Consider the following 16,434-nt stretch of genomic DNA (forward strand, 5'->3'; position numbering starts at 1 on the left):
CTAATTTAAAAAGGCCCATCTCTTTGTCAGTAGACACTATTCCCTTAAATACTCAGGTCTTTTAAAAGAATAACTGTGTTAATAAGGGTCATAAAATAATCTGGTGTCAAATGCAACACGGAATCTAATGACTTTATTCCAACCTGCAGGGCAAGGTCAGTCACAGTTTAGTGGATTAGTCACACCAAGGTACTAGCAAAACTACATATTTTCTTAAATTCCTATAAAAGGCACGAATAAATCAATTTTAAATACTCAATTTTTTCCTAAAAGGATAAGATGTCATTTAGCCCTGATCTTATTTTTGGATGTGCTGCTTTTCCTATTCCTTAGCATAAATAGAAAAGCAGAACTGTGAGTGGAGAAAAGCTATTATATTGTTTCCTTTTTGAAGGAAGCTAGCTGAAAGAACAAACTGAATGGGACCTGTGATAGTGTCCTCTTGGACTCGAGTGTCTAAGAGCAAGATTTGAATAGCCTTTGAAGGGAAAAGGATTCTTATTTCCCCAAACTTTAGCCCTGTCACTCAGCCAAAAAAGAAAACATTTGAGAGCAGTTAACATTTAACACAGCAGAAGTGGCAGCTAGCTTATTATAGCAGCCAAGAAAATCTTTAATAGGAAAACAAGACTTTTCTGAAAGGGCAAGGTTGCAGAAGATCCTCTATAGGGTCTAAAGGCGAAGAAAAAGATACAGTGTTTGATATTACAACAGATTTTTCTTTGATTGAAAAGTTTATTCTTGGAACAATATGGCGTGGCAGCACTAAACCATCACCCTTGTTATGTACTCTCAAGTGCAGAGATTGCAGATGTTTTAAATGTACATGGAAGTTAATATAGCCACAGGCACTGGCATGCCACAAGAAATGATGGGGAAAGCAACAGTAGCCTGTAGGATACATTTTTGATTTATTTGCAGAGCATTTGCAAAAGATGCGGTCTAATGTCAGGAACACAGGCGCCAGTCCCAATTTAGGGTGCCTGCCTATCTTCCTCCTCCTAACTGAGTTGTGGAAGCAGAAGAGGCATCCAAAATACTCAGGCACAACCAAAGAGCTTTTGGCTGTCAGAGCAGTGCCCACTGCCTAAAGCAGTCTGGTTCTTGCCACCTTTGGAGGAAACATGGTAGGCTGGATAGAAATACCCTTCTGACCTACAAACTGCTCCTGGCTTATACCAACTATATTTTCCATCTCTAGTACAAAAGACCATGGATTTCTCCCACGCTGCTTTTGCTGAGCAGTGTTTTACTAAAACACCTTCTGTAAAGACAAATCCAGTCTGGATCTGAAAAGATTTATTTAAATTTTTAGGAACCTTATCCCATTCTCTTATCTTCCTGTCTTTTACTCCACCAGCTTAAAAAGACTACAGGCCATGGCATTTTTTGTCTTCTTCTTGATCCTCAAGACAACTTGTTGTCTTCTTTATGATAAGCTAAAAAGAGTGAGCTGTTCAAGCACCTTATTGTGAGGTATTTACTTGAATCATATTTTTCGGCTTTTTCTTTTAAATGCAGGTACCAGAGCTGCAAGAAGAATTTCTGCATCAGACTCAGGAGGGTGATGTGAAGAGATAAAAATCTCATTCTTATTTCTACTCCCATTGCTTCTGTTTATACAAAGATTTCTTTAGTTCTTTTTGGTACAGCCTCATCTTGGAAACTCACCCATTGAGCTGCATATCCACTCAGAGAAGCATATCTTTCTCCGAGTCATTTATTTGCAGGATATAAATTCCTTGCGTGATAGGCACGGCCTGTCTTCCTTGTGTTTAGCTATGTCCATTTGCATTCGGCTGTGTATAAGTGGCCTTTGCTTGAATTCCTCCAATTACCAAGCAGCTCTGTTCAGGCTGGTCTGGTTCTAACCATTTTTGCCCTCAAGCAATAGCTACTGCAGCCATCAATTTTCTCAATAGTGATTTTAGATTTAATTCTGGACCACTAATGAAAAGATTGAATTCCAGTAGGCAGTGATGCACTACAATTCCATTTTTCCCATGATATCTCTCCCAAAAATAGGTTTGCAAAATCTACCATTTGGCCCGTTATTAATCCACTGACTATTTACTTTAAGACTGTAAAACACTAAATTGGATTTGAATATTGTGCATTACAGTACTCTGCCATTACATTTACAGGAGTTTAAGTGTGTCACCTCCATAAGTTATACTTGCAATTTCACCAGTGTATTACGTCAGGTTTGTTTGACACAAACTTTCTTCCACAGACCCGTGGTGACTCATGCTCCCCTTTAAGCCTTTATCAGATGAGTTTTCTCAGATTTTTGCCTGGGTTGGGTGGTATGCTAAGAAGCCTTTCCTGAGTCATCTCACTTGGTCCTTCTGAATACCGGCTTGACATTTGCACTGTTACAGACATCTGAGATTTCTTGGTGGTTTACTCTAGTGTTTTAGAAATCTTCTAAGCCTGTTCTTCTGGAATTCGAAGTTATCCATTCCTTCTGCTCTTTGATTTGCTGATAGATTTTATTGAATACGGTCTTGGAAAGCACTGCATAAGCCTTGCGACTAGAAAGTACTTCCACGTTTCTTCCCCTACAACACAAAAACCTTGTAAAAATAGTTTTTAGGTAAAAAGCCAGTCATTTGCTACTGAACCTTCCTTGCATTTGTGGTTTTTATTTGCTTTATTTTTCCTGACCAACTAAAATGCAAATATAAGTGTTTGTTTTGCTGAAAGAGCCCTTCTTTCTCTGTGATGCTTTCTTGCTTGCAAAATTCCACAATAAGCTGTTTTAAAAAGGCTCCTTGTGTATGCTAGTATTTTCCTATGTGCTGTTTGAGCTGAAGCCAGCTGGGCACTGGGAATTTGCAAGAGAAGCCACAGGGACAACACAGTTTGGGGGAAAACCTCTTCTGAAGGGTGCAGAATTCGTCCCTTGAAATTCCTTGGATCTATTTCGTGAGAGGAAAAAGACTCTTGCAGTGACATCTAGTTACTTTTGTTCCTGTATATGCCCTCTGCAAAACATTAAAACTTGCTGACCTTTTTCTGGGTTTGAGGGCAGTGTGAGTCAGTTTTCACCGGCAAAAAGACAAAGGATCACAGCCCGCTCTGTGCAGGCAGAAATCTTAATATACTTTACCTATCTCATGGCACGTGCTTTTTTCAATATTTCTGGACATATACTCATTTCATACATCATGTTACCTCCATCACCTGCAGGACTTGCACCACTGGGTCAAATAATGCCCCATACTGGATGGTTGCACTTCAAGTGACAAGATGTGGCAGGAGACAGACTTGCCAGGTGTCACAGTCATCTCATTCAAGGAAATTGATAAGTAAATACTCAGAGTTCCCCCACAGAGAGCCTACGTTTCTTCCTAAACTTGAATACAAGTCTTGTTATTGTCTTCTTTACACCTCAGTCTACGTGACAATTCTTTCAAGCTTTAATATTGCTCTAGAATTGAAAGGAAAACAATGTTTGCTTTCTAATTGCCCTGCTTATTTTTAGTTTGATCTCATTTGTTTAGCATTAAAATGAAATCTTTGCAAAGCAACTGCTCCATAAACTAAAGTGACAGCACTTAACACTGCTCCAGCACATATGTCTGTCACTCAAATAGACAGCCGTCTGTAAACACATATAAGCAACTTCATTCTTCCATCAGAAACCTTACTGTTCCCAAGTCAAAACAGAAACATGGGTAGAATATAGTTGTTATGAGAACTTGTTCCACAGCTTCTGTGCTGCAGGACTGGCCTAATTTCACTGGGGAAGAGTAGAAGTTTTATGGAGCTGGGAAAACCAATGTTCAAAAATTACTTGTAATTTATATGTACCAAATGGTACTTCTGGCACCTTAATTATTCCTTGTTTCATTATCCCTGGATTTCTGATAGCAGACTGATTCATAGCTTTCACTTTTTCTGAGCCTAAGATAGTAGAGGAGGAGGCAAAGCAGCTGCTGTTTGCAGCAATATCTGTCACGAAGGCGAATTCTGAGTAGTGCCTAGGGGAGTCCTTTGAAGAAAGCCTATATGATGTGCTGGTCTCTTTGAGGCGTTGTGGAATACTTTGAAAGTTGGTTTAACGATGCTCACTGTTTTGTGGGAATGAATCACCTGAAATTCAGCAGCGGTAATACCTACGTTCATAACCATGCCGTTCTGCAGTACATGTCAGGAGATGGACTGCAAGCAAAAGGTTACGCATACAGAAACACTCTGCCAAAGCTAAGCAAACAAAACAATAGGATTATCATTTTTACCAGTCGTTGCTCTTTTTTCTTACAGGGAGTGGGGCGTCATCCATGCTGGCTCAGCTTCCCTCTTGAGCTGGTAACTGAATTCTGCATGGAGCTCCTTTCTACGTTTTGCATATTTTGGGGGAGAGGGACACAGCCATTGTAGTTACAGACTTGGCAGCTGGGTGTGATTGCTGGCTGTTCCGTTGTTCTGATGTGTGAGCGCTTTATGAGTCGAGCTGAAAGGCTTGGTTTTAAAAGCCAGAGCCTGAGATGGACTCAATCGTCATGTGTGTGGTAGGAAAGGGAGGCAAGACAAGCGTGAACTCTGTGGGTCCTTCAAGCTGTCCCTCAGGATACTTACATCAAATCTGCCACTGCAGACTTTAGCGCGTTTGGAGTTGAGGAATTTGAAAATGCATTGGTCCAAGACCTCTGAAGATAGTTCATTAGGCTGGAATGAACACGCTATGGGGGAAAAAAAAAAGGCCGTGAGGTACATTTTGAAATTCAGAGTTATTAAAATACTTTGAACATCAAATTCTGTTACAGCTTGATGAGATGTGCTGGGTTTGCTACAGGAATGAAGAAGTGTGGCTCTTCAGCTCATGGTGGCCTTGCCCGGCCTCCACTTGAATTAATCTGGTCTGCTGTGCTGTTTTGTAGGGAGATGAGTGAGAGTGTTCTGGAGGCTGATTGTATTTCTGTGGCACTATATAAACATTTCTCCTCGTGGCTGTCATAACTCAGCTCGATTTAAACTGACTAACACCTAACTGTAGAGTGACATACTGTACTTAACCAGATCTGGCGTTGCATGATGGCGTTTGTAATGAATGCGTCTTTCCCTTCGTTGCTCACTCTTATACTCTTTCCTTCTCTAAACATTCTTTTTGTTTGCAAAATTGAGTTGAAATGTCAGTGCTTCATGCTGACATGCTTCAGGTTCTGATGGATTCATTTCTTCTGTGTTTCTTTTCATTTTTCCATATGAGAAAAAGGTAACAACTAAATTAGATTTCCAGGGATAACATCTTCTGTGTAATTTATGTTTTAAAAGACCTTACTTAGTGCTAAATGGGAATAACTTTTCAGGCTGTTTGAAACAGTCTTTTATATAACTTTTTGTGATTGTTTTGTTTGATTGTTGTTGGGATTTCTTTGGGTTTTTTTTTAAAAGAAAAGCCTGCTAGCAAAATGTATTAATTTTTCCATTTACCTTTAATAAAACACAATTTCCCCTTTTTTACAGGAGCAAAAAATTAGTTATAATAATGATGAACAAGGAAAATTCAATTTGACCACATTTTTCTGTTACCAAAAAAAAAAAAAATCAGCTGCCTTACAATGTAGACATAGCTATGCCGTCTCAGTTCAAGAATGGTCCTTGTGACTATTCAATGAAAAGTGCTCCAAAGGGCAAATTATAATGAAGCTGCAATTTCCAAGGCCATCTCTGCATCACATATTCATTCACCATCTGAAAAGCTGGGACCTCCTTAAAATGAGACTAGAGTGAGCCCATTTAAATTACTTTGTAATTTTCTAGCTATATCCAGACTCTAGGATAAGTTTTTCAATAGAGCCTTATGCACGTCTTGCCACGTATTGCCAGTATCGTTCTTTTGCTATCAGGATTTATCCAGGATCTCTTCTTTCAGCAGTTTAGTTTCATGTTGCAGTTGTAGGAGACATTAATTCTATGTGATTTACATAAGAGTGATTTTTTCAGCCTGTACTCAAAATACTCCCATTGTTAATCAATAGGTAATAGCAAGGACAAAGCACGCCAGGAATTCCTCAAGTTCATTTAGAAGACTGAAGGGATTTCTCCCTTCATTTTAACTCATTTAAAATCTGAACATTTTAGTTGTGTAGAAAAGGGTGTTTTTCTCTTCTGCTCTGGGCATGTCATATTCAAATTATACAAATTATTTATTCGTAATTGGACAATCCCACTTCTAGCAGGGTAAAAAATACTGGTCACATTATGCACCTCCCTTATAAGTAGAAGGACAATTTAGATAACAGAAACCCCACCGACTGTGTATTACGGATGCGTGACCTGGTGAAGAAGATAAAATAAAAACCAGTCTAAGTCTGTCCCTGGAAGGTGAGATGAATCTAGAAAAACAGATTTAAAAGTGCTCAGAAATCTTGCAAGTATTGACTCCCTTAAAGTCTTTTATTTCCTCCTTCTGTGAAGGGCAGCGGACCTATTTCTGGGTGCTGCTTAGCACTTGGACCCTTCTCTGTCTTCCCTGAGCATTGAAGCTTGGAAAGTGAAACTCACCCACAGATCAAACGCAAGCACTATTTACATCCTGTGTAACGGGACTCCTACATAGAAGAAAAAAGTGTCAGATTAACTTTTCAGTAATGTCTATTGTAAAAACAGGCATGCCACAAGGAATCTCTGTCCTTGTATTAAACTATGAAGCTACAATTTTTTTCATGAGCTTTCCAGCCAAGCTGAGTGTCCCCAGGGTGTTTGCCTAGGTTGTATAGATAAATTTTATATACAAAATATAAATATAAATTTTTAAAAACAGTAATCAATTATAAAGATTGCATTTATATAATACTATAGACTCCCATCTCACTTTGCAGACAGAAGATGGGGTCCTCTTGCTAATAAACCTACTGCCCAAAAGAACTGCTCATGGTAGCAGCTAACAAGGTCGGATGCAGCTTGTTGACGAGAGGGAGCAGCACAGGTTCTCCCATTGCATGAGCTGAGCGTGCACCTTTTTAAGGCTGTGCCAATTACAGGGATTTCAGTTTCCTCAGTCCCCTGGATAGATCCAGGTGTGAATAACCCATAATATATAGATGATCCAGCAAATTGTATCCCCCATTTCCATGAGCTTCACCCATCATTAGACTGCATGCCATTGTTATACCCAAAAACACAAGCCAACTTGTCATGATTTTTTTTTTTTTTTTTGCATGGAGTGAGCTCTACCAATCTCATGCAGCAGTCTCCTTTCTTGTACCCAGGAGCAGCGTCAGGCCCTTCACTGTCCTAACAGCAAATGCAAGAGAATCTGATTCGAGACAGTTAAAAACTGACACTTGCGATATTCTTTTCTATGCAAGCAAAACACAAAGATGTGTCATTTTTGCTTGCTGCTTAAATTACTTAAAATTTCATTTAGGCAATTTTAAAAGGTGCAAAAATGTAATCAAGAGCTGCCAACCCATACTAAATTATTCAGATTCTCGATTGGAAGGGGGAGGTGAGAAAATAAGATTTGATAATGTTTCTAGTTTGTGTTGTCTTGCTGTGGCAATTATACTTTCAAATATGATGTGCCTGGATACGCAAGGGCTGTGTGCATAACTGATTGATTAGAGATGCTGCGAATGAGCTACCTGTGCTGTGCTAGTCTGAGAAAGATAGAAGGCTCCAGAGCGGCCACACATCGGGGATCTCATGGCCCATCCCCACCCAGTGCTGAGGGTAAAGCTACTGCCTTCTGGAGCAAGTCATCTCTGACGGGTTTGCCTGTATTTTTATTTGCTAAGACCAAGGAGCTTGTGGCTGGAAGGAACTTCTCCTTGGACCTCTTTGCCTCTTCCTTCAAGCAAGCGTCCCAAGAGCTTTGCAAATGCTAGTTCCAGGTTTGATTAGAAGACAGTCTAGGACTATGAGCTTTTAAAATGGGAAAATTTTGAAGTGAGGCAGAAGAGCAAGGAAAATGTTTGCAAACATCCATCCCCCTACATATACACTCCGTGGCTTCTCAGCAGCTACTCTCCTTTTCAGGTTTGTTCTCCGTCCAGCGATCTCTAGGAGCTTCCAGGGCTGCCACAATCTCAAAGTGCTTTCTCTCATTCCCTTGGAAAATGTTTTCTTTCCATTGCCTCTGAAGCTTGCTTTCGAGTCTCCTCCCTGCCTTTCTCTGCAGCCTCCTTCTCTCTGCATACACTGCAGGGTCCCTGTTGGCTGCCTCTTTTCTCGGCCACTCCGTCCTGCGCTGTCACACGTTGTCTCCCGGGCATTCTGGGCTGCTCTCAAAGAAGACGCAATATCTCTCCCCATGTTGTGTGCAGCAGCAGTGACAAGGTAAAACTGCAAGCCACCTTTTCTCCTATCCCTTGAAAGAAAATAACACACCGTACCTGCAGTGGTTGTGAGCAGATGTATTAAATAATTACAGTCTGCTGCAAACAGTGTTCAGTGTATCATCAATGGCTCACATGTTACATAAGCAAAAGTAAATGATAGAGGATTTCCAGCACAGCGATTGAAATTGAGCTGAGCAGCCACCAGTATTTTGAGATGTACTTTACCAGGAGGGGAAGGGAGGAATTAGTTGGTTTTCCAGTAAAGTATTGGAGGACGTGACACAGTAAAGTATAGCTTAAGAAATGGCCTTGCTTAGGAGTACCTGGGCGAGTGTAGGTTGTGAGGATGGTTTCTGCCTACCCTTCTGTCTATTCTGAGGCCTTTTCTCTCCTTTCCATCACTGAAGTAGAACTGCACTTGATTTCCTTTTCTCCTTAATGCAATTACTGCACAAACTTTTTTTCTCATGGGTGCAGTTCAAAGCTATGCCTGCTTCTTTTTTTGTTCCTAAAAAGGGACATAAAACTTAGGTAAAATATAACAGGGCACATCACTCTTAAACTTGGTTAGTAAATGAAACTGGAATATCCACTCTCACACCAAAAAATGTCATCTTCAGGGTGCATTGCAAGGAGCAGACCCATGCGTTTTGGTCCAAACCAATCAACACAAGGCGATGGAGTTTCTTGGCAGCTGAAGGGACTTAAATGCTCAGCCCCTCCGCAGCAATTTATCTATTTCACAGTTTTTGCAGCTCAGGCTGCCTCTGCTTAGGCTTTTCATAATTGTTCCTCTGAACATTCCTCCAAATAAACATCTCCTGTGGCTTGTGTTACAGACTCACATTGAAGACAGGGAACACCTGATTATCTGGCTCGCTATTTATAACTGAAGGGCCAAATTCAGCTGTCTTGCACGTGGGTATGATTCTGGTGTTCTCACTTCAGTTCCATTTACCAGCAGGAAAGGGGAATTCAGCCCATCATCTCTTTCCATAGGGAGAAATCACATACTGGCTTTTGTTCCTGCTTGATAGATTTATTTATTTTCCTGCCATGTGTCCTGGCAGGTAAGAAGTGGCATTAGGTTATAACGAATATAAATGGATTTACATATTGAGGCTGCTGGACACAGATAGGCTCTGCATTTCCACCTAGCTTTTCAGGCTGCCAAAGTGACTGCACACGCTTGTTCTGGTTTGTTTCTCCACTGAACCTCTTTTGAACATCCATCCTGGAGTCGGCAGTCATAGAAAGGGTGATGCCACACTTAGCTGCCCTTGCTTCTGCCAGAGAACTGTGGTTTGTCCCTTCTCATTACTGTTAATGTCGGGTTGGGGGATTTTGCATATCATTTTACGCTGTGTTTTTTTCCCTTCGCTCAAACTGTCAAAGATCCCCTTTCTTAATAGAAATGGAAAATTAATTTGCACTTCACAAGTTGCCTCTACATAGACAGTATCCTGCAATGTGGTTTTTGGTGCAGCATCTTGCCTACATACTGAATCCATAGCACTTCAGGGATTCGGATACTGCAGAAACAGTGGGCAGTGTGGTTTCCCATCCCCCTCTCCCCAGCCCAACTTTGTAAGAGTTAGAAAATAGCCTAAGGAATTGGTTCTTCATACCCGCCACTTAGAATCATTATCACTGAATCTTTTACGGGCTGGACTTTATCTTGTCTTAGCATCACTTACCAAGATATAAACCACTAGGGGGTTAATAGCATACAGGAATGACTTGCCTACCATAGCTTATGGATAGACTAGTTAAATGACTCGGTTATATTCTCCATAAAAAGAGATTTTCATGCATTACTCCCAGCACACTGAGACATGAATGCCTCTAACTGTCTACATTTTAAGGTGTCCTTGAGAAAATTTCCTATGACAGGAATGATTTGTTCTAAGAGCTTCAGAAAATCTACATCTAGAGAAAAAGACAAAAGCAATGGCAACGATGAATATATGCTTGTTATTGAGATGGCAGATACGGCAAATGACACTTGTGTTTTCGCAGTCGCACTGTTTTCAAGTAGGTAAAACTGAGAGCTCAGGGATGGAGATTTGCCCTTTCAGGTGTTAGCTTCCTTTCTTTCTTAGCCCCCAGCACTTAAAAAACCCAGCCTCATTTTCTCTGTGAAATGGCAACAATAGTACTTGCTCATTTCAGAGGTGAACTTGTAATTGGGTGCTTCACAAGACACCTTAAGATTACTTGATGATATGTGCATAAAGAGCATCTTTATTGGTACTTCTCAAGCTACAGCTGGTTCTAATTAATTTAAAACCCCAGAAACACAGCAAGAGTTCCTGACAATTTCTTTCCTTTCAACAAAGGTGAGGATTTTTAAGGTGCCTGTTAGTGTATGTGGCGGGGTGGAGAGGCAGAAGAGAGATGGGGAAAGCAAAAGGGAGAAAACAAATCCAAGAGTTCAAATTCTGCACGATGCAAAATCGTTGTGAACAGGAAGAGCAATAGATAAAGATACCCTGAAATCAGAGCTGGCTTTTAGGCATGCAGAAATGAGGATATTTCTTAGTATACATATCTGCAGTGAGACAAATAAAAGAGCAAATCAAATACTTGGCTGAATCATGGGGGAAAGCGCTGTAGTGTGCATGACTGTGGTTGCACAGTGGGTGGGCACCCCTCAAACAAAGCACTGAATTCCAGACGTTGCATTGGAAAGAATGTTATGGCACTTGAAAAGAGAGGAACATGAGAGTAGAGCTTTGACATTGTTGCCTCCAGATTTAAAAGAATGAGTTACGAGGACTAGTTTAAAACCTTAACCTCAGGAAAAAAAGTTGAATAAGGGGATCTAATTAAAGAGCTCAAACTCCATAATGGTAGAGCTAATGTCAGCATTATTCATAACTCAATGTAGAAAATTTGACAAAAGAGCATAAATGGAATTTAAATTGAAATAAAGACACAGGGGAGCATCTTCTCTGTCTGAAAGTAATAAATGTTTGGAGTGAACTACCTGGCAAGGATTAGGAGGTGATGACACCAAGGGCATTTTCAAGAAGCACCTAATTTTGCTCTGTGGAAACAAGATATTAATATGGATGAGCTCAGATAAGCCAAATAGCCAATTCTCATTCTCATATGTTTGCTGCCAGCACTGGCAGATGCTTGATCTCTAATGAGCACAGGAGATTGGCAGTGGTAAATGGCGTCCTCTTCTAGGCTGATGGCATGAGCAAGACCCTATAATGGATAAAGACATGTTTACCTTGGATTCATGTCTGACGTCTTCTTTACTGCAATCTTTATGAAAATGCTTTTCTCCCTGGGGATATATTGTTTTTCTGTCCATGTGCATGGTCCCGAAGTATTTTACAACAAAGGAAAAAAAAAACGGTTGATTTCTTCCATTTGCCAAAGCACTGAAATAAGCCATTTGCTGCTCTTTATTCATAAAACATAATAAAAATGAAGGGGGAAAGGGCAGGAGAATGGCTTGGAGTTAGCTTTGCTAAAAGGTATTTTAAACATCAGATTTTACCTTCTACTGGCCCCTGCTAACACCTTTTCTCACACATTAGAGTTCATCATTGATCCCAGAGGAAGTGCTGCTCATATTGGCATTTGGGTTGTCTCTTGAAATGAATACCTTTTTCATGGTTTAATGTTTTCCTAATATCTCCGGACTGATGAATCCTGTTCTATTTTTGAATCCTTTTTTTTTCAGGCTCAGGTCAGTGCTAAAATTTTGTGACGCTCACGGAGGAATTTAATTCAATACAATGCCAAGGTAGTAGTTGTTTTGGCGGTTTTTTTAAGGATTCAGTGTAAACACAGGCATTCTGTAGCAAGTTAAACAAAGTTTCATTTTCATCTATAAACGCAATGAAAATGACAAATCTCATCACCAACCACTGGTCATTGCAAGCTTCCGGGAGGAAAGAACTGTATGAACCATAAGCAGATTCCCCGTTATTTTAAGGTACACCTTGCATGTTCTAGCTACACCTTGGGAAGATATTTCTGGTGGCTTTGATGACTGTTTCTGGTTGTACAAACTAAATTGTCTTCACTGAAGGTGTAAGCCTATCTCTTTATCCAAATTTCAGTAGAAATGCTGCCCAAAGTCAGTTTTTGGTGGTCTGAAGCTATGTTATCTAGGGACCAGCACAGGGGAGCAACAGGCCAATTCTAAACCTGTTTTCAAGTCCAGACTCATCTGACATCTATATTATTTGCGTGCAACACAGGGACTAGCACGGTGCATGGACTTTTTCATCAAGCTGCGACTGGACTAATACGCTGCAGTGAAGCTGAAGTGTTGCCTGCCACACTGTTTCCTGTGCTTATGCCCTCTTATAAGCTCATTCTTAATCCTAAAAAAGAAATTTCTTATTATTTTCATTTTTGAAATTATTTTTCTTTATTATATCCTATAGAAAGAAGCAGGAATCTGTACATCCAAAATATGTGGTCTCCCACTATTCATATAACAAATATGGCTAGATTTTAATTGGGTCCTTGAGAAGCTTTATATAATTTCACATCACGTCAGTATCAGCTAAATTGCATTTGTTATGGTGCTTTCAAATTATGTTCTACAGTTCTATTTTCTTTAGAGAAGGTCCCCATAGCCCTAAACTCCAAGTTAAATTGTATCTTTGTCATCCAGGTCCTTAGGGGTTGTATGCAATTTCACTACTTTTATAAGTTTGGTCCTTTATGAAATGCTTTAGAGTGCTCAATAGAGCAGGAGACAAGATTGTGTAAGAAACAGTTATTTAAAAAAAGTCCGCCTTTTAAAATAATTAACCTCCTGCAAACTGTACTTGTTGGGCACATAAACCATGTGAAAGTCTAACTCTTCCAGGCCAACAAATTAAGATCCTGTGGAAAAATAAAAAGTTGCTAAGGGGAGTTGTGAACATGTTAGGAGAGCAACTTCCTTTGTCCGAGTTCTGTATGGAGCAGATTTCTACTTCCAGATTGCCGGAGAGGAACTGTCAGTTCAACTGGAGCAATGCTTTAAGTTTCCTCTGTTTAATCCCATTAATTTATTCACATTGACCAGAACAAAAAGTACAGAGTTCTTTAATTAAATAATGGTCCCACAGAATGCACAAAAAAGTTGTATCCGTGAGGGATTATTATTCCACCTTTCCTTCTTTCCCGTAAGGACTTTCAAAACCCTCAAGAGTCACTTACGGTCCTTTCCTATTAATGAAATGATTAATAGCACACCCTAATTACTCTTTAACAAGGCAAGCCATACTTTGCTCTGAGCCAAGGGGCAAAGAAAAATATGATTATTCTAAAAAGTGTGGTCTAACAGCTGGGAGGTAAAGAGAGGCAGATAAAAAAGACCCCCAAATCACACTTAATTCAGGTATCAGATCCTTTAAACTCTTCCTTCACAAATTCCACATGAAGGCAATGGTTTGGTACCAACACTTATTTCTCTGCCTGAGACATGGAGTGGATTGAGGAATAAAATGTCAGCATTTACTGAAAATTGTGAAATTTCACAGCTCTTTCACCTTCATTTTATTGGTGCAATTTCTTATTAAAGTCTGAATTTACAACTACTTAGACCTATGAAAAGTGGTGAATTTGAGCTTTAGAATGACATTCTGATATACTTTGAAAACATTTAGCTAGCATACTATGGAGCCAAGAGTTTGACCCCCAGAAGCGGTAAAAGTTGTAAGTTTGTTCTACCTTGGTCTGAGCTCACCAGAAGCTGTTACTGTATTGACATAGTGCTGAGCCCAAGCTAATAAACCTGCCAAGTGCTCAGGTATTAAATGTGCCTGTAGTCTTGTTGAATGGTTCCATACTCTGCTAATACTTTCACTACAGTCAGAGGGTCTGATTTCTGCTGTTGTAAATCAGCGCAGCTCCAGTGCAGTCTCCGGTAGCCTGGCAATTTCTATCAGCCAAGGCTTTGATTTATTAGGACTACTGTGAAGCATATCAGGAAATTACATCTGTGATAACAGTGAGCTGTGCAAGGATTCCTGCAAAGTACTGTTTGTTGCATTTTTGCCCGCTTTTTCTGTATTTTATTCTCAAGTGGCACCCTACAAAAACACCATGTCTAATAGGCAGGCTGACTCCAGGAGTCACAAATTCCTACACGTGGAATGGATTATAAATCTCAAGTAAAGCCTAGTCAACTGGAGGGCTGCAGCCATGGGTCCTGTCCATCCCATGGATAGCAAAACTCACACCACACTCCTGTTGGCCTCTTAAGAGTTTATCGTAAAATATCACCTTATGCTGTGATCCTGCCTTTGCGGTTAAAATATCCTGTGCTGCACCAGTTATTGAAACTTACATCAAGATTTTGAAAAGCACCTAAGTCTCCTGAGAATCAGAGGCCTTAGGTGCCAAGACTAGATTGTCCTCTGATAGACAAGGTAGGACTGCACACATATACAAACTTCTGCAGATCCAGGAAATTTACAGTGACACCTAGAAAATGATATGTGCTATACTGAACATAGAAATTCGGAGCCTTAAGAAATCAGGCAAATTGTCTCACAGACTCTTTTATTGACTCACTGTATAATTTTGGACCAAGTCATTTTATCCTTGGATCCTGGTTTTCTCATCTGTTGACTGGGAGTAAACATTCTGGAACAAAGGCAGAATATTATTTAAAAATTAGCGCGAGGAAAGAGTGAGTCAGCTTATGTTTTCTGTCTTTTATTCTTGGGTGGTACTCTACAAAAATATCATATTTAATAGGCAGTCTGTCTCCAGGAGTCACAAATTACTACACATAGAATGGATTATAAATCTCAAGTAAAGCCCAGTCAATTCTACAAGTGATATATTTCTTTCATTACTGACCTTTTATTGCTTCTCTCTCTCATACGCATCTATCTTTTTTCTTGAGCAGAGGGGGTGTCATGCTGCATTAATATTCTTCTCAACAGCTTTTCTCAGTCTGCCCCATGTTACTTCCTCCTTGCATCGTGAAACTTAAATCTCTTTTTTCCTTGGCTAGTGTTTACTTGACTGGCTAAAAAAATGCAGGGATATAAAAGGTATATAAAAGGACAAGCTGGAAAATTGTGACATTTAAAGAAGTATTTTTCCCAGAACACAGAGGTTCTTCTACTACCAATATTTTTTTAATCTAAAAAAGATTCATTTCAGATGAATTTTCCATCAGAATGACAAACCTTTAAGTTAGGGAAAGCTAATGTAATTGGTCTGGGTTGAAATTACCCACATGAAATCATATCCTGTTTCTAAATAAGCACTTTCACAATCTTCATTCTCTGAAAAATTTTGCTCTTCTAAGTTTCCATCTTGACTAACCTTGGAGAAAAGCAGCTGAATCCTCTCTAAGTGTTGCAGAGCAGTCAGAGTCCAAGTCTCTGCTGCTCACGCTGCTGGAAGGAGTGAGTGTCAAGGAATGTGGGGGGTCTGGTATGAGTCCAGATGTAAGAGCACTGAAGACCTCGGTTGTGATAGCCTTTCTGGTAACTGCAGTCATGAATAATAGGCTCTGAGTTATTTATGCAGTGCTCTTTAGCAGCCAGGTTGGATACCGGACCTTTAAGCCTGAGCAATCAGAAACTTGCTAAATTAGACGCACAGAGGCACTGAAACAACGTAGGGGGTCCAATCTCTGCCATGTGGCAGCAAGACATGAGAGAGAAAAACCCTCATCCCAAGTGCAGGAAGCTCGAGGACTCTATGGACTATTTATACTGCACACGGAAATCTTGATCCCTTCCTGGTAACAGACAGGGAAGTTCTGCAAATCTCAAGTTCTCACTGCTTTGGTATCTGAATGGAAAATCTCTTAAAACAAATATACGAGACGTGCTGCGCTGGAGAGAGACAAATCCCTCTTTCAGCCTCAGGGACTGAATGCAACTTACAACTGCTGAGTGAATAATTAGTGGTAATTAGCACTAGAAATTGATGCCTTTGGAGATAGTCTGCCAAGTTTTTAAGCACTTTAATACTAATGGATTTTTTTTCTTAGGGATAAATCTTTATAGAGGAAGCAAGTGCAAATTGATTTTTAAAGAGCCTGTCCAATGTTGAATTTATCTTACAAAAACATTAGGTTTAAAAACAATTACATTTACCTTCACTGTACTTTAACGCTTTTCCAATGGGTTCATTTCTCTTTAAATATTTTTGCTGT

Source organism: Struthio camelus, chromosome 10, assembly GCF_040807025.1.
Source record: "Struthio camelus isolate bStrCam1 chromosome 10, bStrCam1.hap1, whole genome shotgun sequence".
Classification (NCBI taxonomy): Eukaryota; Metazoa; Chordata; class Aves; order Struthioniformes; family Struthionidae; genus Struthio; species Struthio camelus.